Source organism: Vicugna pacos, chromosome 27 (assembly GCF_048564905.1).
Source record: "Vicugna pacos chromosome 27, VicPac4, whole genome shotgun sequence".
In the NCBI taxonomy this organism is placed as follows: domain Eukaryota; kingdom Metazoa; phylum Chordata; class Mammalia; order Artiodactyla; family Camelidae; genus Vicugna; species Vicugna pacos.
This window is the reverse complement of record NC_133013.1, coordinates 22,675,476-22,698,118: the sequence shown is the minus strand read 5'-3', so window position 1 is coordinate 22,698,118 and position 22,643 is coordinate 22,675,476. Positions and strand designations below refer to the sequence as shown.

Sequence of the window (22,643 nt, the reverse complement as noted above, 5' to 3'; positions counted from 1 at the left end):
TCTGGTCTGTGCCCCTCTACCCGGGCCACTCCCCGGCCACTTTCTCTCTGTCCCCAGGCCAGGGCTGTTGACCACCACAGGTCCCTAACCCTGGCCGTGGGACCAGAGGGCCTGCCACTGCACTCTGCCTTGGCCCTACTGTCTGACAGTGTTCTCTGGGGCAGGGTCAACGTCCAGCTTTTCATCCAGGAGCTTCCGCTGTCTTCTCAGTTTAACACCTGGAGGATTGGATTCATCACTGGGGCTACTGGCTTCAGGGATCAGTTTTTCCCTGAGGCCAGCTCAGAGCATTGACTCAGTGGAAATCAGGTCAGGAATTTATTTATTGAGTGCGTACTATTTTCCAGGCTCTGTGTGATGTCTGTGAGTGCAGGAGCTGCCAATTCAGAGCAGTGTTTAAAAACTAGGAGTTGCCACCCATTAGTGGATTATGAAATCGATTTAGTGGATTATGACTACCATTGAATAAAATGAAATTAAAGGGAAAAGATCAGAGGGTCCTGGAAGTAGAAAAGGCAGATATTGTTTCCCAAAACTTCCATATGCGTAGGTGAGTACTAGATTGTAACATAAAGTGTGTTTCTTACTAAGGGCCAGAGTCTAGAAGAGTTTAGGAAACCCTGGCTCAGAGGGAGCAGAATTCTGATACAGCGTAACTGCAGTTGTGGGAAGAGAGAAGTCCTGGACTTGAAACCCGGATCCACCCCCAGCTGCGCGAGCCTGGTCTAGGCAATCATGTTTTTTAGGAGGGATGTTAACTAAATCTAGAGCTGATGCATGCCCAGGGCTTAGCACAGTGCGTGGCACCATGTTAGGTACTCAGTAGGTGGTAGAAGCTATTTACAGTGTGACAAGTGCTGAGAGAGTTCTGGAGAGGAGGGAGGGACCAGCTCCTGGAGGGCTGATAGAGGCTTCACAGGACAGCTGACGACTGAACTGACCTGAGAAGGTGGATAAGAGCATGGAAGGACAGTGGAGGCGAAGGACAGCCTAGGAGGGGGAGGGACATCTCTCAAGGTCTTTTCTGGGAGCAACAAGTATTGTTGGGCTGACTGGAGTGTAGAGTCTGAGCTGGGGTGTGACAGGAGGTGAGCCTGTGGTGATGCAGGGCCCTTTCAGGGCGAAGGTCCTCACGTCGCACATTTGGGAGATTGAGCACAGGGAAGAGATATGAACATATTTGCCTTGAGGTTTAGCTCCTCATTCTGTGATTCTTTCCCCTATGATTAATTTTTTTAAAAAAAATCTCTCCTCTAGAATCTTAGAGTGGCCTCAAGCCAAGAGGCAGCAACAAGCCAGGGCACCCAGTCACACAGCTGCAAAGAAATGAATTCTGTTAATGACCAGAATGAACTTGGAATTGGGTTCTTCCCCAGTCAGGCCTCCAGATGAGAATGGAGCCCAGTCAACACCTTGACTGCGGCCTTGTGAGAACATGAGCAGAGGACCCAGCTCGGTCTTGCCTGGACTCCCGACCCATGGAATATGAGGTGAAAAATATACGCTGTTTTTAAGCTGAGTTGATGTTCATTTGCTTTGCAGCACAGAAGACTAGCAGGATATTTAGTCCTAACACTCCACCCCAGGATATGCTAATTAAAGTTTTCATTCTTTCCATGTACCTTTTCATTTCAGTTTTGTTTTATATCCAATTTATTAATAGATAATAAGTTAACATGGTAAATTTTAAAACTGTAAAAAGTTTATAGTAAAAAGTCATCTCTTGCTTCCCTGTTCCCGGTTTCTCTGTCTCCTTCTCCAGGGACAACTTGTGTTACCAGTTTCTCGTTTATCCTTTGAGGGAAGTTCTACACATTTATGTGCAAATACCACTACATATATATTTTTATTTTGCATTAATGGCACTTCGCTATACACACTGTTTTGCACCTTGTTTGTCAGTTAATGTATCTTGGGGATTATTCTGTATCAGTACAATTGAAGTTCTTTCCTTTTGACATGGATGTATCATCATTCAATAGCCAGTCTCCAATTGATGGGCTTCTAAGAAGTGTTCCATCTTTTGTTCTTACAAACAATATTGCAACATGACTTTGTACATTGGGCACAAGTGTATTTCTGCAGGAGAAACTTCTAGAAGTGGAATTTTCGGGTGAAAGGGTATATATCTTTATACTAGTGATAGATATTGCCTCCCTTCCAGAGAATTCACAACAATTCATCCTCCTGCCAACAATTATGAGAATCCCTGTTTCTCTTACCCTCACCAAGACAGTGTCAATCATTTTCCTTCTTGACAAACCATCTGTCTGGTTTATAACATGCATTTAATTTGAGGTTAAGTATATTTTCATAGGTTGAAGAAACATTTGTGTTTTCTTTTCTGAAATCTGTTTGTTCATATCCTTTGTCCACTTTCTTATTTGTTTGCAGATCTTTTTTTTTAATCTCAGATTGATTTGTAGAACTCTTTATCCATCAGGATAATTAGCTCTTTGTCTATAATATGAATTGCAGATACTGTATTGTTCCTAGATTGCATTTTGATTTTGTTTGTGGTGGTTTTTGCAATGTCTACTGCTACAAAGTCCAATTTACTAGACTTTCCCTCCCCTGCTTTCTCTTCTTCCTTCCTTCCTTCTTTCCTGGCTTCTGGGTTTGTTATACTTAGAAAGTCCTTCCCTACTCTGAGATAATGACAAAAATTCCCCATTATTATGCTTCAGAAATGTCAGGTTAATATGGTACAAGGAAGTCAGTTTCTTTGAAATTGACCAATAAAAGGACCTCTGGTATGAGTGACAGAGAAAAGAGAAATTTCGACTTTTGAAGCCAGAACAAGGAGGCAGGTGCAGTCTGGGCAAAGGCTGAATCGTGCCCTCAGCGATCTAGGAAATTCCAGCCCACATTAGCCTGATGCCCCCAGTTCACATGCCCAGATTTCGTCCCAGTTCCAGCCTCTGTCACCCGGAGGATCTGAGACTCATGATGCCAACAGGGGCCAGCGTCTTCATCTGTAAAATGAGAATGCCACTACCTGTCCCACCTTGCCTGCCTTGCTGGGTTGCTGTGAGGAACAAGTGAGACCAAGGAGCATAAAAGACCTTGAAAACTGCCCAGTCCTATATGCATGCACACTGCCCTTCTCAGTTACCCGGGATCAGAACGTTCAGCCCAGTCAATTCCAGTGGCTCCACCATCCTCAAAAGCATCCTGGCTGGAAAACTCCAAGCCATCTCCCCTTTTCCCACATTCTCCACATCCAAGCAGCTGCCAAGACTCATTGATTTTAATGCTAACTTTTCCCTTGCATGTGTCTTCTCTCTTCTGCTTTCCCTATCCCTGCCATCATTCTGCATTTGTCCTTTCTTGGCTCAACTATGGCAATAATGTCCTCAGTGTCTGCCTGTCACTGGTCCTTTTCTTTTCCCAGTCTTCTGCTCCTAGACCCGAGCCCTGGCCTGTCCTTGGAGAGCGACTGGCCTCACGTGATTGGAGCCAGTTAAATATGAAATAGAGGCAGACCACATGGTTGCTTCCCCAGCAGCTCACCCCCTTCTTCCCTGCTTACAGACCCCAGTTTAGTGCAGTTGCAGGTGAATAGGGCCCCGTTCTAGTCCTAAGAGCGTGACACCTCACTGTTTTAAACCAATCACGGTGATGAGGATACCATGCCCCTTGCCGGTGATTGGCTCAGGAATAGGGGCGGCACAAAATTCTGGCCAATGAGATGTGATGGGAAGACTGCCAGGGGAATTCTGGGAAAGACTTCCTTGCTCTGCAAAGGGGAGAAGTAAGAAGTCCTGCTCTGCGGCTGCTTCTTGCTCTTGGTCTTCCTGTGATGCCTGGAGCTGTGCCAGACGTTTTCAGACCGTGACGGGAGATGAGCCACCTCAAGCTGTTGATGGCAGGAAGGAAAACGGGAAAGAACCTGGGCGCATCATAATGTGGAACTGCTGAACTGAATCACACCTGCGGTTGCCCTCCCTCTGGGCTTCTTGTGTGAGACAGTCAGTGTGTAGAAGGTTCTGTGTTGGATTTCTCCGACTTGTAGCCATAGGCAGTCTCACTGCTGAAAACACCGTGATAAGATCTACTGGTATAACAGGTGGCCTGGCTGGGCCACAGCTGCCGCGTGGACACTGCTGGCACCGAGGGTACCTTGTTCTCCAAGGTTCTGTTTGCTGGTGTCAGTGTGGGTGGGGCTTGTTGGCTTAGAGGGGAGGGTTGGGGTACAAGCAGTGGTACAAGAGAGGGAGAAATGAGGAGAATGGGAGCATAATGATTGTCCTCTTCTTTCCCTCCCCTCACCCCACCCTCGGTCTGCTCTAGGAAATCAGCTGTGAGCCTTGTTGGAGAGAGTTTTGGGCCAGGAGCTGGAAGTCATGTTCATGAAAGACGTTGGGAGACCCTGAGCCCAAGCTGTTTCAGAGTCGAGCAGGCAGGGAAAAGTGGCAGCAGGGGGAGTGTTAGGAAGCTCCGCAATAGTCCAGGTGGAGATCGGAAGGAGGCCTGGCCCAGGACAGTGGCCGGTGGCGGGTAGTGGGGTGGGCTAGCTCCCCCCGTGGGAAGGGAGGCAGAGGCACGCGCCCACTGAGGGCCTCGGCAGGGAGCGTGACCACAGAGCCTGGAGCCCGGCCTGGCAAGCTGGGAGTGATGGATCCGGACGTGCCCTTTGGCTCCTTGAGTTGTCACAGTGCTGGGGCCAGAGCAGATCATGGGGGATGTCACATGAGCCAGAGGATGGGGGGGCATGACAGAGCCCTTACTCCCTCTCTCAGTTTGGAGGTGGACCTGGGAACAAGTAACAGGTCTGGGAGGTGGGCCTCAGGTCTAAGGCAAGTCAGGAGTTCCTGGCAGAAGCTAGGCTGGTGGAGGCAGAGGTGGGCAGAATCCTCAGGAAGCATCTTGCTTGGATTTTGAACCCGCCAGGGCTTGATGGTAGGGGACTTCTGGTACCTCTTGCATTCACAGCTGTGCCTGCCACCAGGAGAAGGCAGCCTTGTGGTTTTGTGCACACACCCAGGGGCCTGGGCATCTAGCAGGGAAAGGCCCCAGATCTGCAGCCTGGAGTTGCTTCCTAACCGCCACCTGGAATTTCCTGAGGTGACACAAGGCCTTTCCATGTTGGCTTCCTCCTTCCTCAGTCCAACCGGCGTGTTCAGATGCAGCGGGAGTCTGGCCCTGGTGCTGGTGACAGGTGGGTACCTGCAGCTGGATTCTGTTGCCATAGCAACGAAGTAGGGACAACTGCCCCAGAGCTCGGGGGCTGATTGGGCCACAGGGCCAGCCCGCTTTCCTCTGTCAGCACGTCTTCCGGGGCACTGTTGCGTGAAAGTGTCCGGGATGAGACAGGAATTTTCTGACAGGCAGTTTAAGTGGGTGGGATATGAGAGGTTTGACCCCAAAGTTGTGTTCCCTTTTCCCTTCTTCATATATACCTGCCACGGCCAGGCACAATATGCAGTTTCCTGTCTCCTTGTCAACTAGCAGCAGCCACCAGAAAGAGAACCCACTTCCTGTTGACAGCCAGAGTTGTGGAGAATAAAGTGTGTTTGTTTCAGAGCATTATTCAGAGCGGTCTGAAAGATTTACTGATGCTCTGTCACATGGCCTATCATTGGACTTAGGACGTCTTAGTCATCTCAGGCTACCATAACAAAATCCCACAGACTGGGTGGCTTAAAAAAATAAATGTTTATTTCTCTGGGAGGCTGGGAAGTCCAAGATCAAGGTGCTGGCTGATTCAGTTTCACGTGAGGACTCTATTTCTGGCTTGCAGAGGACCACCTCCTTGCCATGTGCGCACATGGCCTTTTCTTGGAGTGTGTGGGGAGAGAGCGGGCAAGCTCTCTGGGTTCTCTCCTTATTAGGGTACCAGTCCCATCACGAGGGTCCTACCCTCTTGACCTCATCTAACCCTAGTTACCTCCCAAAGACTATCTCTCTAAATACTATCACATTCAGGGTTGGAGCTTCAACACAGGAATATTGGGTGAATATAAACATTCAGTCCATCACATGGGGTCACACAAATTGAAAGTAGCCCTTCAGTATCTATCAGGAAACATTTATTTTTTCATTCATTTATTCATCTATTCATTCATTCAAGAATTTTTTTGAATGCGAGACACTGTTCAGTGTCCCAGAGATGTAGCAGTGAACAAAACAAACAAAAAATCCCATGCCATGAAACTTACCTTGTAGTGGCAAGAGATGGGAAAGTGAATAAGTAAGCAAGTAATTATAGAACCAGTGGGTGACAAGTGCAATCAAAAAAGCATAGAGCAGGGGGAGAATGATGGGGATGCTGGAGGGGGATTTGCTCTTCTTAGAGAGCGATCAGGATGGCCTGCTGGACAGGGGCATTGGAACAGGTTTGGTGACGGCTGTGAGAGTGAGTCTTGCAGATTTTCTACCACAGAGAGCGTAAATGGCCCAGGGCCACAGTTGCTAAGCTTTGAAATCTGTTACTGCCTTTATGTCAAGGTTATGTCTTCCACTGCTGCTCCCTGCCGATGACTGACTGACCTCTCCTGGCAGACCGGGACCCCTTGTCAGCAAACCTTTGACTCAGGGATTTTGCCAAAACATCCTGAGACTACAATGAACTCTAGGACCCCTCCGTTCTGTCTTCTCCCTTCTCTCCTTCCCTTGGGGTCAGACTTGTGTCACCATCAGACCACAACCCCAGTCTTTCCCTGCTCCCTTCTTATTTCCCATCATAAAGACATTTCCATCAATAAAAGCCTGGCATAATTAACCCCATCTCAGCCTCTGCTTCCTAGAGGACCAGGAGTAACACAGATTTGAAGGAAGTTAGCGAGGAAGCCCTATGATTGCCGAGGGAAAAGTGTTCCAGGCTGAAGGAATGGAAGCTGCAGAGGCCCTGAGGCAAGAGCAGGGCTGACTTGTGTTAGATCTGGGCTTTGGTTTTACCACAGGTACATACTACATGCGAACAAGGTAGCGGATTACCACTTCATGGTGCTGGCAGGAGACACAGGACTCCTGGGTCTAAGACAAAGGACTTCAGTTCTCATGGACCAGCAACACGTTCCATTGGTAGAAACCAGTCAACAGGGCAGTCCAGATTCAAGGGGAGGGAGGAGGGACTCTGCCTCCTGCTGGGAGGAGCTGCAAAGTCAGGTTGCCAGGAGGCCTGGGTAGGGGAAGGAGAGTAATTGCAGCCAGTTTTGCAAAAAACTGCCTCCATGAAGACAGAAATTTGGAGATTCAGGAGATTGAGGACACAGAGAAAATTCCCCAAATGATCAACCCAACCCCCTGGGAGTCTTAAGTCTTTAACCTTTCCTGCATCTGACTCCGGCCTGACCATCCACCCTGCCAAGGGCCAGCTGCTGCCACCCTGTGGGGCTCGGAGGGAACAGAGCCACCACCTTCCCTGCTGGCCGGGGAAGCTGAAATCGATCACGTGAGCCTCCGTTTTTTCACACTCTGTTTGGGCGACGGCGGGAGCGGGGAAGGGTGAGGACAGCCCGTGAGCAATGTGCTCTGCCTACTCTCACCTCCACCGTAACCACTCTCCGCTCACCACCGGCACTTGCCCGGCCGCGGGGATCCGGCTTGCCACCGCATTAGGAAAGCAATTTGTTCATGCAGAACGTGCCGCTGTTGGAAGTTCCTCTCTCATCATTAACTAATTTGCTGTGCTTTGTCGCAGCCCTTGCTATCTATAACCATGGTAACAATGCAAAGAGCTGTACATGCATTTATTTTGGACTCTCGAAGCCCAAGCATAGTCTATTTCTGGCTCTTGGTTTCAGAGGGGCTGGGTGGGTCTGGAGGGGTGGGGCTGGAGTCCGGGTCCCGCCCTCAGTCCTGTGCCAGTCACTGCGTGATCTCAAGCATGAGCTCCTCCTCTGGGGCCTCAGTTTCCCTATCTATGAGATGGGGGGTTGGGGTCAGTGGTCTCTGAGGACTCTTCCAGGGGTGTCCTGTGTGTCTTCAGGATCTAGAGGGGAGTTCCCTGGCCCACCCGGCAGGCTGTGAGCTGGCTGCGAACGTGGGGATGTAAGCAGTGACTGCTGCAGCTGACGGTCCCCTCTTCCTGCTAATTTGGTGTCCTCACTATATAATTATACTGTGAAATTCCCTGACTGAAGATTTTTTTTTAAAATATCCTTCCCTAACTCCCACCACTCATTGCCCAGATTCGTGAATGGGGAAAGTGGGTGTTTGCAGCTTTTGGCAGAGAACGAGGGATGTTATGCAATCTGCCCTTCTCCATTTCCCTGGCACCACCCCCACTCTGGGATTCAGGAAGGAGGAGGAGGGCTTTTCAGAATGGGAGGTGTGGATTTTGACCTCTCTGGGCCTCAGTTTTCTCATCTGTCAAGTGGGGGGGGGGGAGTATCTTCCTTATGGTGTGATGTGAAAAGACAGCACACTGTGCCTTCTGACCACAGGGAGTAGGATGGGAATGTGGGCTTTCTCCCTGCTCATGTGATCTTAGGCTGGTACCATCACTCCTCAGTTTTCCTATCTCTAAATGGGGTCAATCATAAGTATCTGACAAGGAGGTTGTAGGGGTTAAAACAAACCCCTCAAATCCTTGGTATTGGGTGGGTGCTCAGCCGCTGGTTTTTATTGTGACTGTCAGCAAAGGCGCGGTGTCCTGTTAACGCCCTGCAGGGTCCTTGTAGATAGGGTGTGTCTTCCTGCTGGCTGTGGGCGGGGTCGCCAGTCCCAAAAGACGTGGCCAGAGCTGGCAACTAATGGAGCTGTCAGCCCGATTCAGAGCACTCCTTGGAGCTCCCCAGAGGCAGGTGCTGATGCCACATCGATGAGCCACGTTCCCCTGATGCGCTCCTGACATTTCCTGCCTGCCTTCCCCGGCCTGCCTGCCCGGGTCAGCGGTCACACTGAGTCACAGCCGCTCCCTGCAGGCTCTGGCCGCCCACTGCCCCGGGGCGCGGGGCGGGAGGAAGCTGGACCGAGTCAGTGCACTGGTAGGTGGCTCTTTCTCTATATTTATATTCTAAAACTTCATAATTTTTTTTTGTTTAACATGTGTATTGTTATTATTCTAAGAGGAAGAAGACACTTGGAGTACTTCGACCATTACTGATCTACTAAACATGTCAGCACGTGTTTGTTTAAACACAGATGAAGGTCTGGAGGGAACCACCAGGAGTTTGAATTGTTACCTCTGGGGCAGCGACGGGGTGGGGGAGGTGGGGGGCTGGTGGGGTGGTGGGGGGTGGGCTGAGGCTTTCCCTTCTTCATAGACCCGCAGAAAGTAGTGGGATTAGCAGCCTTTTGGTTTGAGTGAGTGCTCTTCTGTAGATTTTATGTTTAAAAATTAAGAAGCAAAAAAACAAGATGAGTTGCTTTGGAACTGGAAATGAATTTTCAAAATTTGAAAAGAGAGGATGTTGGAAAGCCTTTTCAGGAGGACGTACCCCTCCATCACCTTTGAACGTTTCGACTGGGCTGATCTCCAAAACAACGCCCCATGCTTTCTGGGGGTGAATGTTTCTCATGACTCTTCTCATTTCGCAAGTGAGACGGTGCAGCCTCTGTGCTGGGACCTTTGTCCGCAGCATCGAGCTTGCCCTGTCTCAGTTCTGTGAGGTGGGTCTTTCTTCTGCCTTCCTACGTGGAGGGAAGGAAGGTTCAGAATGTGGCTCTCTGCAGCCCTGCCTCCTTTCAAGGGCCAGGCTGAACGCAGGCTTAAGTCCTTGCCATGTGCGCAGCCTCTTTGGGGAAAGATGCTCTGCAGTGCAGACCCCTGGGCGGGCCACCCCAGTCCCCACTCCAGAGAAAACTTGAGGAGTGGTGTGCTTCCTGTTTCAGGTGACTCTCTCTCCTTGGACCTGAGGGAGGTCTAGCCAGTGTTGACTTGTTTCAGGGGGGACTGCAGAGAGAGGGACCATGCCTCTCGCCACTTCCCTGGATTCTCGGTGTTTCCTCGGGTTAACATCAGCACATCGGCCCTTTCACCTGAGGTTAGCAGTTTTTAAAAGCAGAGACCGAAAGCCTGCCTTCTGGTTGTGTGCACTGCCAGGATGGGACCAGAGAAGGACAGACAGCCATGGGCTCTCCTCAGTGGCAGACTATGTGTGGATATGCTGACTTGCTTCGGTGGAGTCTCAGTGAAGTTTTTGAATCCTAGCTCTACATTAATTGGCTCTGTGATTTGGAGGAAGTTACCATACCTATCTGAGCTCAGTTCCCTCATCTATAAAAGAGCAATTCAATGTACCCCTCAGAACTGAAAGAGGACTCCATTTCATGAGATCCAGGATGTAGGGTGCCCGGCGTAATGAATGTTAGTAATAATGGTCAGAAGATCACAAACAGTACAAAAGGGAAAGGTTCTGTGCCAGGCAGTGAGGGCAAAGCCTCTGCCTGTGTGTGAGAGAAAGAGCACGTTCTCCAGCCCACGTTGTTACAGGGAAGGGGGCCGGGTATCGTGGGATCTGACTCAAACTCGGCCACTTGCCTGCTGGGTGACTTTGGGTGGGTTCCTTGCCCTCTCTGGGCCCCAAAGCTGAACATCTTTATGGAAGGTGCCCATATCTGTGGTGTTTCCCATCCCTGCTGACCCTTCTCTCCTTGTGCAGGAGCCATGGTATCCAGGAGAAGGAGGGAGCAGCCGCTGCCTCTGTCCCCCCAGGTCCTAGGGGAAGCTGCCTGTGCACTGCAGCCTGCTGCATTTCCAAGCCAACCTGGCACGAGGCCCCTTGGTGCGCTGCCCTGGCTCTGGCTGCCCCAGACTTGAGTCCTTCCTGGATCACACTGACCTCAGAGCCCCAGGCCCCATGTGGACCTGCTCACAGGCCTGAGGTTTGGCTCTCAGATGCCCCATTTCAGTTTGGGTCCATCACTCTGCCTGGTTCTTCTGGGATGTTACACCCTGCTCTGGACACCCCTGCACCCCAGCCCCTTCTGCCAGCCAGCTGACCCGCGGCTCCCGAGGAAGTGGCAGCAGTCTCTTCTGGAGTGTGCAGACGTGGCTGTGCTTCCTCTGGCACTGTGCTGGGCTGGCAAATGACCCCTCTCCCCTGGGATCACAGCTCCCTTTCCAAAGATCGGTCCTTCCTTGGCCTCTGGCAGTGGGTTGCTATGAGCCTTGCACGCCTTTCCTCCAAGCCCTGCCCCGACCCCGGGCCCACAGTGCTCCACAGGGCGGAGGCCACCCCAGGCCACCTTTGTCCCTTCATGCTCCTCCCTTCAGCTCTTCAGGACTGGGGGCCACCAGGAAGGCCCAGATCTGGTCCCAGGAATGCACTTCAAACTGCCAGCGCCCCCAGCAGCTGCAGCAGTAGCTCAGCCAGCCAACTAGGGCACTGACAGGAAGATGGGGGCGGCATGGAGACCACATTTCCTCCCACTGCCTGAGCCCCTGAGCCCCGATGGCAACACCAGCCCAGAGCCCGTGAGCAGCAGGGCTGGTCTCAAGGTGAGACCAGTGAGAAGCACGTGGAAATGCCCCCCAACCCCACTCCTTCCCCCAAAGCTGTGTGTGAGCAGGTGCCAAATCCCAAGGCGGGGCAGCACATGGCGGGGCAGGAGCTGAAGTCCACAGGGAGCTGCCGCTGAGGACAGTCTCACCTCAGCAGCTGTGGAGACGGGATAAGGTCTCCTGAGCCCCTGCCCAGGGCTCTCCCACACCTTATGGCACTGACTGCTCTGAAGTGGCCAGTAGCTGCCTCTGTCTGGTGGATCTTCATCAGGTCCACCTCAGGTGTGGCTTCTGGGAGATTTAAATTCTCCGAGCTGCCCCGGTGCCCAGCCTTGGGCTGTTTTCTCTACACCATGCTGAGCTGGCAGGTGACTGTGCTGGGACGGACCTCTGCATGGGTCAGGTGCCCCTTCTCCAAACTACAGCCTGGCCCCAGAGCCGGCAATAGACATAAAGGAAGAAATCCAATGAGCCGGGTAATAGTGGAAATTAATAGTGGTAATTAATTGCTAAGAGCATGCAGAGACCATGGCAACGACGGTTGGATGACAGAGGCACAAACCTTATTTCCTTTCAGGGCTGCGCTCCAAAAGGCTCCATTTCTTTGTAAACAGCTTGCAGTAGCTTTGTGGAGGTGCCAAGTGCCCTGGGTCTGAGCCCCCTCCTTGAGTAGAAAACACTGGGGTCAGCCTTGAGTCAGTGCCCCGTCTGCCATGCTCTCCCTCGCTGTGTCATCCTGGGCAATTCACTGTTCATCTCTGAGCCTTTTTCCATCTCTATAGTGGGGAGAACAAACCCAATTGACAAGAGCTTTTGAAGAGTCCACAGGTGACCTAACGTGAGAGGGAGATGGACTGGAGCCAGCCTACCTGAGTTCATTTCTGGCACCATCATTTATTAGCTGTGTGACCTTGGGTCAGGGCATCAACCACTCTGAGCCTCAGTGGTCACATCTGTAAAATGGGGTGATAATAATAGTACCCATACCAAAGGTTGTTATGAGGACTAAATGAGATGATAAATACAAAATGCTAAGCACGTACAGCTTAACTGCACTTTCAGTGTACTATATACCTGTAACAGCACTCTGTTGTGAAATGTTTATAGGGTCTCAGCTCTGTCCGTAATAAACCTATTAAATTATTACTAGTAACAGCAACTTTTATTGAGTGCTCACCATGTGCCAGGTGCTGTTCTAACTCCTTTAAGTGTATTAATTCACTTAACAACCTGTAGAAGTAGGTACTATAATTATCCCTGTTTTACAGACGAGGACACAGGTTTAGAGCTTGGTGACGGAGTGAAGCAAAACTCTGAGAAGTTATCCGGAAAACTAACCAAGGCAGGTAGCCCATGTGGTTAAGCCCAGTCACCCCGGCACGAACTGCTCCCCTGCACGTTCTGACATGAGTGGTGGCTGCCTGAGGTGCCCTGTCCTGTCTGGGTGGACAAAGGCTCAGCGCCCCCACCTGGCTCTGCTGCAGGGCTCAGCCCTTCCCAGCGCAGGAACGCTCCCATCCAAACCTGCTCCTTTCCCTCAGCCCGTAAGTTGCTTAATGATACATCACCCTGACCTCTCCCAGACTTTGGGTGCCATCCTAAACAGGGCTGATAAGAGCATTCTGGGCAGAGGGAACAGAGTGTGAACAAGGGCACGAGGCAGGACGTGGCGTTGAATTCTTAGGAAAATGCAAGTGACTGCCCATGAATGGATTGTTTGGGGCTGCACAGGGGGTGTGTTGGGGAGCCCTGGAGGGGAGGGGAGAGGAGGTCAGCAGGGTCTGGAGACGCAATTCCCATCCTTATATGCATGAGGGATTAACCCCAGGAGCTTTAAAAATGCCAAGGTCTGGGCCCCACCCCAGAGGTACTGACTGACTGAATCATGGAATTTTTCAAAGCTTCCCAGTTGATTCTAATACCAGGTTCACACCGGATGATCAATGCAAGGAAGTGTAAGCCTTGTTAAGTAGGCAGATTTACACTGTCCAGTAAATGAATCAACTCCAAGTAAAATTAAAAAATTCAGTCCCTCAGTCCCACCGGGCACATGGGACTAGTGGCCGCCACATTGGTCAGCTCAGACACAGAGCATCCCCGGTCCCATCACCTCAGAAGGTTCTGGTGGACAGGGCTGGTTCCATCTCTTACTTTGTCTGGTTGGAATGAGAACCCACTCAAGGATTTTAAGAGCGAGAGCAACATGGCCAGGTATTTGCTTTAGAGAGAAGATTTAGGGGCAGTCTAGAAAGTGGATTCAATGGGTCCGATGCTGGCAAGGCTGACCAACCTCGGAGGGAATAATCGGGAGTGTGTTGATGGTCTAGGTGGAAGGGGAAGCATTGACCTAGAGCCCCATCAGAACTGGAGAGGTCGGGCTGGATTTGAGAAGGGTGAGAAGAACACGCTGTATAAAGCATGCAGGGCTGCCTGGCCGGCAGGTGAGGAAGGAGGGAAGGTTTATGTGGTGCTCAGGTAGTCAGTTGCCTGGAGGTGCCTCTCAGAGGTTCCCAACCAGGATGATTTTGCGCCCCCCCTCCCCGGGGACATTTAGTCATATCTGGAGACATTTTTGATGTGGAGTCTGGGGGATGCTGCTGGCTTCTCATGCAGAGGCCAGGGATGAAGCAGAGGCTGACAAACATCCCACAATCCACAGGACAGACACATGGTTTCAGTGCACACGGCTGAAGTGTTTTATCACCAGCCCTTTTCTTTAATGCGGATAATTACTCACTGTGTGACCACAGTGGTTTCTAGCAGGTTTGGCAGAGAACCGGAGGTCAGGATATTTTGGTAGATGGACACTGCAGAATGTCCTGAGCCGGCCCTGTGGCCTGAAGGGTGAGGGCACTGGTGGGAGTGGGTGGGGAGTGGGAAGGACACGTCCCCAGGCTTGACAGTGGCCCTCCGAGGGTGGGTGATGCCAGTTGTCTCTGACACCAGTCCCGAGGTGGGGGTCCCGTGACAACTGATAGGACAGTCTAGACGGTGTTGGGCCCAGCCATTGTCGGCCCCGGAGGATGACTCATGGATCTGGGCCTTGTTAACCTGTTTACAGTGAGTCATTGGAGCCCCTGTGGGCCTCGGTTCCCTCAACTGTAAACTAGGAATAATGGTAATCGCCCTGCTGCCTCACAGGGATGTGAGGTCTGAATCCAAGAGCCAACGGTGGCGAAAGGGTCGGGTGGACCATAAAGCACCGCCCAGGTAACATGGCGTTGCTCCATGCAGTGAGCAGTTTCCCTGCTTGTTGGCTGAGCCATTGCCCTCGAGAACAACACTGCCCAAGTAGGGACCTTCTGGTGCCTAAAGAGAGGGAGAGTGGAATCATCTGCAATGGTGTTGGACCCAAACATTTCTCTGATTCTGCTGACTTATCTCCCAAGTCCTCCTCCTATACTTCCCACCTTGGACATTTGACAGAAAAAAAAAGATGCCCATAGTTACAAAGGAAAGAAATGATGAGGGAAAAAACAATACCCAGGAATGGAAGGATATGTAACATGGGGCCACCTGACCCAGCTGTGATCTCACCGCCATAGGTGGGAACACAGACCTTTTGTCATCTGACCTGGGTCTATCTCATGGGCCTCCTGTCTCCTTTGCTGCACTGGTGAGTGGGGGCTTGGGTAGCTTTCTGCCCAATTCAGGCATCAGGCTTCTGGGAGTCCATGTCTGCCAGGGGTTGACTGGTGTCAAGAAGAGCAAGGCTGGGGACGGCCAAGAGGGCGGGAGGAAAAGAAGAGCTGAGCGTGTGCGGAGGGGTGGAGAGATGCCCCCAGGGGGCCGGGCAGTGACTGGACCACAGGTAAAAGCCTGGGGATTGGGGGATACTTTGGGAGTGCCTGCATTTCAGCTGCCTTCCACTTCTAGAGTTCCTCCTGAAAGACTGGGAGTCCAAAATAATTCCATCCCTGAGAATACCTGGCTCATTTTCTCTCTTAAACTGAGATCATTTGAGCCTCAGTTTCCTCATTTGTAAAATGGGGAGCTAATCCTCACCCAAAGTGCTGAATGGGGGGAGAAGTCGATTAAACAACAGGGGTGAGGTGCTGAGCAAGCACAGAGACGATCCCCGGGGCAAAGCAGGTGCTCCGTTAACGTGCTGCTGACGCCGTTGGACAAGCCCGGGCCTGGTGTCAGGAGACACGCCTGCTTTGAGCCCTAGCGCCGCCCCTGCTGGCCGGGTGCCTCCCCAGAACTTCTCCAGGTCATCAGGGGGCCTCATGCCTTTTAAGGGTCTGAAGCCACACAGATTCTTGGAGTGAAGCTGTGGAATTCCTGGGCCATAGGTACCCTCAGTGCCCACCGAGGCCAAGGGTTTCAAACTGTTTTTAGCCACAGAAGCCTTTGTTCAAATGCAAATTTGTGTAGAAGCCCATTATATAAAAACAGGCAAAACTGGGCTGGTCTGGTGGCCGCACAAGGTGAGGGGCTCCGAGGTCTATGTCCTGCTCACTTAGTCTGGAGGTCTGGGGGTCCCGTTCCCCACGGAACTTCCGTGAAACCCAAGGCTCCACTGTGGAAACTGATTTTAGTCTAAATGCCTTTTGGGGTTGGAAGGGGGAGACTGCCTGTCATGGAGGAGGAGGGTAATTGCTCAGGATAACTCAAGACGTCTTTTGCTTTCCCTTGTAATCAGGAGGGGTAGGTAGTTGGATCACCTCTGATTTTCCAAGGTGTTTTAGGCTGTAATTCCAGTCTAACACATGGCACCAGCGCCACCTAGTGGTAAAAAAGGGCTCTGGCAGCTGGAGAGGCGCCCAACAATTTCCCCAGGTGCAGGAGGCAAAGATGAGGCTGTATTCAGGTAACTCCACCTTTTGGCCAGGGCGACATCTCCTGGATACAGGTATTAAGAGGCATGGTGAGAAATATGCCCCCTGGTTCTGCCACTATACCCTGTGTGACCTTGGCCCCATCCCTTCCCCTCTCTGGATCTCATCTCCCCCATCTGCAACCTAAGAACTGAAGTTCTTAATGTAGAGTTTATGGATCTGTGGAGGGGATTTTGTGAAACCTCTGAAATTTTAAGGAAATTCTGTATGTTTAAGCAGTTATGTGTGGGTGAGAATCTAGATCTTTAATTGCTTTCTTAAGGGGTCTCTTTGGAGCCCCAGGTCGGGGTGAACTCTAACGGCACCCAGGGCACAGGAATTCTGGGAACTTCTCCTTCGGAATGTGCACAAGCATTCAGACAACTTGGATGATTCACATTTGGCAAATGCATCCAGTTTACCAGTTTACCATTTTACGTGGAGAAATCCTAAGGAAGCCAAAGGAAAATGAAAAGCAAAAGCTCCCCAGGTAAGTGCCAGCAACCAAGGAAATGCGGCTCAGTCCCCAGCGGCCTGAGGTTGGGACTCTGCAAACCTCTGCCAGCTAAGGGTGCTGTCTGGGCTTTCCCGCCCTCGATGGGACCGCCGTGGCCCCTGGGCAACTTCAAAGGTGGGGCTTGACAACTGGCAGAACTAAGGACTGTAGTCCTCGTGGTCTAGCCCCTTCTAGGGCCCGGTGATGGGCTCTTGTCTCAGGCTTCACTCGCCTCCCCTCACCTCCAAGGCCCATTGCTTTCAGAACTACTCCCTGTTAGGTGTCTCACTCTGGTTCCTTCTGCAAAGTGTGAAGTGGGAGATGGAGAAGGAGGAGAAGGGGGAAGAGATTAACTGCTGAGTGTCTGCTCTGCGGCAGGCACTGTGCTAAATATTGTACTATAATTAGTTCATCTGATCTCACAACGGCCTGGAAGGTAGGATATTCCTGCTGTATCGCTGCAGACTTTGAGGTTCAGAAATATTAAGTGACTTGTCCCAAACCATAAAACCGGCAGACGGGCTGGGGTCTGAGTCGCGTGCTGCAGTCAGCACATGCTGGGCTTTTAGGACTGAAGGTGGCTCAGGCCTCACTGAGAGCTGGGTGCTGTTGGGGCTGCCGAGCACTGAGACTTAGGCACTGGCCTGGCTCCCACGCCGGCCTTCCTGCCCACCCATCAGCCTAAAATTGCCCACTGACTCTGCTTGGATTTCTCATTTCCTGGGGTGGTGATGGTGACCGAGGATCTGACCCGAACACTCCCCAGACCACACCTCGTCTCTGCTCCCTCCAGGGCCTTCAGACCGCCCCTCCCCACGACAGGCCACAGCTGCCTGAGAGCGGGCAGTGGCCCACACCAGACACCTGCCCTCTCTGTGCTCCCGGCCACGGGCAGTGACGGCCACCGCCGCTCACCCAGCTCAGCCTCCCAAGCCGGTAAGTGGTGGAGCTGGGGTTCAGTCCCACGTGGACTCAGTTCAGAGCCTCTGCCCTTGACCACAAGGCTATGCTGCTGTCAGACCTGGTCTCACGGGTCCTCGCTTCATCGCCCAACTTGTTCAGCACTGGATCAGCCCCATGGCGTTTGCACATTAGGTAAACTTGCCTTCCACGTCTTCCTCCAAGGCACGGCTGAAGTCTGGTTGGTGGCTCTGACCACCTTCCAGGATGAACTGGCTTCCAACCCACCTGGAAAGATAACTGTGCTTCTCTTCAACATGTTCATAAGGTTGTCACATTATGTGCCTCCCTGCTATCTGGATGAAAAGTATCTTTAGCAAGTTTCAAACAGATCTATTAAGTCTATGAAACAGAGGAGAAGAACTGAGTCTGTAACACTTGCTTTCCAGTAAGATCCTTTCCTTTCTTCCTTTTCTTTCTTGGAATTTTCTGCTGGCTTCCAGTTCACTTCCTCCACACATATCCCTCTGTTAATGACTCTTTGGCTGTCAGAGTTTTATTTTATTTTATTAAAAAATTTATTTAATGCGGTTACTGGGGATTGAACCCAGGACATCATGCATGCTAAGTGTGCGCTCTACCACTGGGCTATACCCTCCCCCTACTTTTTTAAAATGGAGGGGTTTTTTTTCTTTTTTTAATGGCGTGTCACCATTCTAGAATCTCAGTTTCCACTTGCTCTAACCATCTCAATTTGGGTGCAGTATGGTGAGGTCAGTTGCAGAGCAAAAGAAACCGGAGAGAGGTCTATAGCTTTATTATTTTAGACTCACAGTTCCCTGGGGAGAAGGCTGCACGCCAAGTAGGGCCCCTCAAGGGAAGCACAGGGTGGGTCACGAGGCAGAGGGAGAGAGGGAGCTGTGGGCAAGTGCCTTTATTGTGGTTTCCTTGGAAAGGAGTGGGCCAGGCAGGGTGAGCGAGCTTGGCATTGGCTCTGCCTGAAAGTGACGCCCCCGCGAAGTTCATGTTCACGGTGACTGTTAGAGCACGGGGGTCGGGGCCATCTAGTCTCCAGATGTTTTGGGATGAGCCAGGGTTTACTTGGGGGCAGCTTGTGGCCATTTTGTGGATGTTAAAGATCAATTTACAGGAATTAGAAATCTGGTTAACACACTACTCTGCCCCAGGACCGTGCTGAGACAAAGCCCACATCTTGCGGTCTTGCTTTCAAGTCGTTTGGACCTTGGCTCTGTACCATGATCAAGGGAAGGAACGGTCATCAACTGGGATGGCGAATTTAACTGAATCTGTGCGGGTTCTCGGCCAGGCCTGGGGGCCGGGGATGGAGGCCCCTTCCTTCAAGGTGTGAACTCCCCTTCCCACGGTAAGGCTTTGAGCTGCTTGTCTGATGAGAAGGACCAGCCACGGTCACCTAACAGTTCTTGGCAACACACACGTTGGTGAACCAGGAGGGGAGATGGAACCCTGATTCCTGACCCCAGTCTCTTGATCGCACAGGTACGGACTAACAGTTTCCAAGTGCACCGGAGTCCCCTTGAAGGCAGCGAGAGGAGGTGCCCATGTGTTTGACTGACAAGGCAGGTGAGCTGCATTTCAGATCACTGTTTAAAGACACGGGGAGGATGCCATCATATGCTTCATGCGGATACTGTGTTCTGCAGGGAGAGGCAGCTTCGAAGCTGCTGCTGAGGACGGGCAGTGATCACACAAAGCAGCAGTGGGCTAAACCAGTGCTTTTGATGTTAGTTAGCTCTTCCTTCTGACATACGACAGGGGCCGGACCAGGAGGAGCCCGGCAAATACAGTCTAATTAAAAGGAGGGAGTCGTGGGTTCTTGGGCAGGTGGAGAAGAAGGTGAAGCTGCCAGTCTTTCTCCATCTTTCCCACCCTGAGCCCAGGGAGGGAAGCAAGGGGTGTGACGTTCCAGTGCCCAGCTGGAAGGGCCCTTAGCAACCCCCTTTGCTGGAGTCTTCCTGCTCTCTGCCAGCAGAGGGCTAGCGTCCCCGGAGCAGACTCCTTGTAGCCTGAAGGCCAGATAGATATTAGACGTCAGAGAAGACCAGATACTGGATATCAGAGAAACACAGCCCGAGAAGGCTCTGGCTCTAGGAAGGGAATTAAAGTAAATTTTCAAACCAAGGTTGAGTTAACTCGGTGTGGTAACCCCGGAAGTTAGTCCCATTTGACTCCCACAGTAACTAGGTGTCTCCATCCCCTTATTTTTTTTGTTTCAGATAACTCTCTGTTTACATTTCTTTTTGTGAATAGAAACATATACTCTGTAAGTTTAATGACAATTTTATCGTTCTTGGAGAAAAAACAAATTTGAGCATGCTTTGCCCCTACTTGGGGTCGGCATACTTTTTCTGCAAAGGGCCAGATGGCAAATATTTTAGCTTTCGGGGGCCGTAGTCTCCACTGCAACCATGAATGCTGCCTTTGCAGTGTGGAAGATGCTATCACGGTGGGTCTGCTGCATCTAGTGGGCTCCGCCGTGTTCCTGGAATAAAAGCACATGTCGGGTGGCTGGCTGTTACCAGCCTGGGCTGCTGTGATGAGGAGGCCAAGGCCTCAGGCAGGCTTGGTGGCAAAAGCTGCTGAGATTGATTAGTGATGTCTGCCACTGGCCCAGGAAAAAGAGGGTGGGTAGCTGGTGCAGGCCAGGTATTTGCAGATCTGCGGGGCAGCCCTGAGTGGGTGAACAGAGGCTTTGGGGCTGTGGACAGTGAGTCTCTAGAGACAGAGGCGGCCCTGTGAGAGGGTAGAAAGTGCACTTCCTGTTTGGACATATCATTGGATCTTCCACATCTGATAAACACACATGTGGCATCCATGGGGCTGGGAGTCGTGCAGGGAATCCTGACCCTGGTGAGAGGTGCATCAGGGCAGCGGTGTGTGGGCTCCTGCTGGGAGTCAGTTTGTGGGCTCAGAGTCTGCTAGCTGCCCCGGGGAGGTGGGAGGCAGCCCCGTCACTGTGACGCCCCAGCTGGATGGAGCCTCTGCCTCTGGGTCTGCACGCTGTCCTTTGCTGCAAGAACGGGCTTGCCTTTGTTTCCTGGTTGGCTCTCTGGGAACTGAGCCTGCCCTGAGCTTGGCTGGACTCTGGCTCCTCGTCCAGCTTTCACTGGCCTGAGCTCCCCGGCTGCCAGCCAGAGGTCCACTTTATTCCAGATGGTTTCCCCCACCCGAGCCGCCACACTCCTCACCACCCACTTCTGACCTGGCAGTTCCACATGCTCCCACCACCGGCCGAGCATCGTTGCTGTCCGGGAATTCCACAGCCGCCCCTGGACCAGAGCCCCTTGAGGGTCAGGGCTCACAGGCCTCTTCGACACTGTGATTTTGATGCTCAGCAGTCTGTCCCGGGGCCAGCCCCTCAGCTCCTGAGTCCTCCCAACCCTGGTCCTTCTGGGCGAGATGTCACTTTTACTGGGAGAACATAATGGCCCACATGACCATGGCTTTGGACTCTCGTCTGCCAGAGTTACAGGCTTCAGCTTTCCTTTAGAACTTCCTTCCCTATTTTGTTCCTCTCTGGAAATGCCCAGGGGTGGTGGTTTGAGCCTTGGCTTCTGTCATTTCCTGCTGGCCCTGTCTCTTCCTGTGGGCTTCTGTACCCACTGATCTCTGTCAGGTCACAGAGGCTGCCGCCATGCGGGCCTGGGGTGGGGAGCAGGAGAGGAGACATATTTATTATGAAAAGGACCCCAATTTTCCAAGTGGTGCAGAAACCCGTCGGTATATTCTGATGAGACTTTATGAAACATTGGGATAAAGTTGCACTTATGAAGGATTGTGATTTTTATAGGACGTTTTCCTGGCCATCTCTCAGCCTGCCCCGGGCAGTGGAACCCACCTACTGCTGCTGTGAAAGGGTCGTGAGCCTGCCTGTGCTCCCTGGAATCCAGCCTCCTGGACTGAGATCCGGTCCCAGACTGATGACAGCAGGAATGCTCACTCCCTGTGTCAGAAACCCAACCTCCAGTCTCGGCGTCTCTCCTGACCCCAACTGGCAGGTGACATCAGAGCACAGTGGCGCAGAATCAGCACGCTCCCAAACACCGCCAGGGTCTTCGTTCTGAAAAGTTTTCCATGCAGAGCACTGGCTGAACACCCCAGGCTGAATTTCCCCACACCAGGCCCTACTTGCCTATTTACAGAGCTGCCTTGAACATGCGCAGAGATGGTGCTTTGCCCTGGATCTCACCTCTGAATGCTTGTTACCAAATCTTCACTGAAGCCCACACGCAGCTTCTTAAGACTCAGCGACTGTGTGCAAGCTCAGGGCAGCATAAACCCAAGTGACAACCAGGCTCGCGGGGCGAAGTCTGCAGCGCAGGTGCTGACCCGACCATGACCACATGCAGTCCTGTCTTAGAGGATGCTCAGCTTCTTAACCGAAAGCAGTGGTTTTCAGCTGGGCTGCACAGCACACTCTGCACGTTTGCTCCTGGGGAACTCTGAAAACTATGCTGCCTGAGCCACAGTCGGAGCAATAAAGTCAGACGCTCTTGGAGGGTAGCCTGGGACCTGGCATTGTTTCCAGGGCTCCCGGGTGATATAATGTGTGGCCTGAGCTGGGAGCCACTGCTTTGAAATGCTGACTCCGAGGTGACTGGTCTTATTAGTCAGGAGAGCTGGGTTATCTTACAGTAACTAATTAATCCCGGTATCTTTGTGGCTTATCATGACAAAGGTCGGTTTTTCAACCACACTGCGTGTCCAGTAAGGGTTAGTGGGAGGCTCTGCCCTATGCAAGGAGCAAGCTAATGGAAGCATCCTTACCTCATGAGGATGCCATCTTACACAGTCCGTTTCCTTGGTTGCTATGGCAGGGAAGACGGCTGGAAGGTTACTTCTATGTTTTGGGCTGCAGGTAGCACATGTCACTTCCTCTTGAAGCCCATTGGCTAGAGCTGGTCACAAGGCCTCACTCAGCAGCCAGGAACCTGGGGGAGGGGCCAGCGAGCTGGGGGAGTGTTTGACGAGAACAGCTTACTGGTGGTTTTTCTTT

General features: G+C 51.8%; 2 long non-coding RNA genes across 4 annotated transcripts; both read left to right on the top strand.

The window, feature by feature from the left end:
• Positions 1-3,760: 3,760 nt before the first annotated feature.
• LOC140689844 (uncharacterized) lies at positions 3,761-6,758 on the top strand. 3 transcript variants are annotated; one of them, XR_012064984.1, is made up of 4 exons: positions 3,761-4,118; positions 4,294-4,454; positions 4,936-5,161; positions 6,451-6,758. It is a non-coding gene; the product is annotated as an uncharacterized lncRNA (long non-coding RNA). The 3 variants fall into 3 exon arrangements; XR_012064983.1 differs by having other exon boundaries at positions 3,761-4,135; XR_012064982.1 differs by lacking the exon at positions 3,761-4,118 and having other exon boundaries at positions 4,194-4,454.
• A 4,122-nt stretch (positions 6,759-10,880) lies between these two features.
• Positions 10,881-22,430, top strand: LOC140689744 (uncharacterized). The gene is made up of 5 exons (XR_012064824.1): positions 10,881-11,389; positions 16,496-16,702; positions 18,796-18,992; positions 19,127-19,210; positions 21,438-22,430. It is a non-coding gene; the product is annotated as an uncharacterized lncRNA (long non-coding RNA).
• Positions 22,431-22,643: the final 213 nt, after the last annotated feature.